This window comes from Triticum dicoccoides, unplaced genomic scaffold (assembly GCF_002162155.2).
Source record: "Triticum dicoccoides isolate Atlit2015 ecotype Zavitan unplaced genomic scaffold, WEW_v2.0 scaffold141514, whole genome shotgun sequence".
Taxonomy (NCBI): Eukaryota; Viridiplantae; Streptophyta; class Magnoliopsida; order Poales; family Poaceae; genus Triticum; species Triticum dicoccoides.
The window spans coordinates 799-3,164 of NW_021200417.1; the positions used below are offsets into that span (position 1 = coordinate 799).

The 2,366-nt window shown below is 50.5% G+C and overlaps 1 pseudogene; it reads left to right on the forward strand.

The window, feature by feature from the left end:
* The first annotated feature begins 245 nt into the window (after positions 1–245).
* On the forward strand, positions 246–1,684 carry LOC119343808 (annotated as a pseudogene).
* The last annotated feature ends 682 nt before the right edge of the window (positions 1,685–2,366 follow it).

The window sequence follows — 2,366 nt, forward strand, 5'->3', positions numbered from 1 at the left end:
ATGCACACATACCTGAGGGCGCCTTTTTCATAGACAGAGAGAGAGAGAGGATTGGTGTATGGTGGGAGAGCGGTATGCTTCTACGACCCATGCACGTTAAATTATGTGTTAAAAGTCTAGAGAGAGATATGGGATCAATGCAATGCTTAAATTACAAAGGAACCTCCATTTTACGTTGTCGGAACCATGCATACCACATGGTGGCACCCTCTTTCATGTGAACGTGAACCTTTCATATACTAATAACGTTGTACCTCAGTTGTCCTCGCTCCGACCGCAAGATGTTTGACGGAATTCCCCAACGGGAACTCAGCATAAAAGCGTTGTATGAGCGGGTGGGGATGACAATGACGTGCCACAGATGTTCGGTGGAATGGTTGTCGAGCGTGTGGTGGCACCCAACGTGGTGACCGTGGCATCGTCCTTGTTTACGGTATGCAGGTAGACCTGGTTCTTGGTTGGTGGTTGGAGGACTGGGTGAAATCTATGGGCATTGAGGTGGGATCCTCGTCGGCTCAGCACTCATTTGGATGTATGAGAAGTGCTGAGAGATGTCGGAGGCTCGGAGATTGTTCGATGGCATAGTTGACAGGATACCGTCGCTTGGAATGCTATGATCACCGGGCAAGTATCTATGGATTCACTTCGGTTCACATTTCGAAATACTCTCTGATGAATGTAAGTAATCTTATTCTGCCTGATCATTTGTGTATGGTGTGTATGATGATGCAGGTACGCGCAGAATGGCGTGTCAAAGGAAGTCATTCCCTTATTTGACAGCATGCGGCAAGCTGGGACACATCCGGAGAAGATAACCTTGGTAGGGGTGCCCTTGTCCTGTGCTGCAGTTGGAGCCCAGGAGCTAGGCACTGAACTCGACAGCTATGCCTGGCAAAGAGGCTTCTACAACAATATCTACGCTGGGACTGCTTTGTGGATATGTACTCAAAGTGTGGAGATCTTACCAGAGCCGTACAGGTGTTTGGGAAATTGCCATGCAAGAATGAGCTTCATGGAATGCCTTGATTTGCAGTCTTGCCTTCAATGGCCGAGGCCATGAAGCTATTCATCACTTCGAACTGATGAGGTATGACGAAGGGCTCCGGCCGGACGACATCACTTTCATAGGAGTACTTTCTGCTTGTGTGCATGCAGGGCTGCTGAAAGACGGCCAGCGTTGGTTCAATTCCTGACATCTGAACTCCAATCGTTCCAAAGATCGAAATCTACTACTGCATGGTTGATTTGTTGGCACATGCCGGACAATTAGAAGAAGCATGTGATTTCATTGAGAAGATCCCTGGCAAGGCAGAGGCGGTGACGTTGGGGGCTTTGTTTGCCACTTGTCGGAAATGCAAAAATGTTGAGGTCGGCGCTAGGGTCATCAACAAGATCATGTTGCTGGAGCCCTCAAACTCATGGAACTACGTGGTTTCATCCCAGATATATGCAATCTCAGATAGATTGGATTACTCTGCACGGATGTGAGGGCTGATGAGAGAGAGGGGTGTCAGCAAAGTTCCAAGTTGCAGCTGGATTGAGGTCACGGGCAGAGTTGTTGAATTCTGTGTAGGGGATGAACCACAGCATGGTGCGGACTGCGGAGGATATGTATCAGCTCCTCGACATGCTTGTTGATCAGATGAGACTGCATGGATATGTTCCAAATGCTGATCTGGTTTAACACAAAACCATATGCAGGTCAACTGCTTACTGAGATTCGCTTTCTGGATTGGTATTCATGTCAAGGAGGCTGTCGTGCGTAAAAGAAAGGAGGCGGCTGTTGTTTTTTCTCAGAGGAGCATAAACATCAGTTGAAATGTTGAATATAAAGTCGGATGTTCAAGATGGAGCATTGCTTTGTATTACCGAAAAAGGCTTTCGCCCCGCTTCAACGACCCACAACAACCCGGTACAAACGCACGCCACCACAACACATGCACACACCCAAGACAAGATATATAAGCGCTGACCGCAGCAACACCACCCCAAGCACTACAAGAGCAGCCGGGTCCACGACCGCGAACACGCCACCGCGAAGAGATGAAGCTGCATATGACGAATCGTGGGCTCCAAGACGGTGACTTCAGGAGGGATACGACACCGGAGCGCCGCCACCACCCGACCCGAGAGTCAGAGTTTTCCCTGGAGCAACACGACGGGCAATGATGGCCACGACGACGCCTTCAGGAAGGGAGCGAGCTTTGCCGCCGCCGGTCCGTCCGAAGATAGAACATGTTTTCACCCCGGCCCATACTCACCGCCACCGAACGCCACACCCCGGCGACCATGCCGCCCACACGACCATGGTCAAAGGGCAGCACCAAGGCACGGGCTATGCCCATGAGCACCGCGACACCACCACC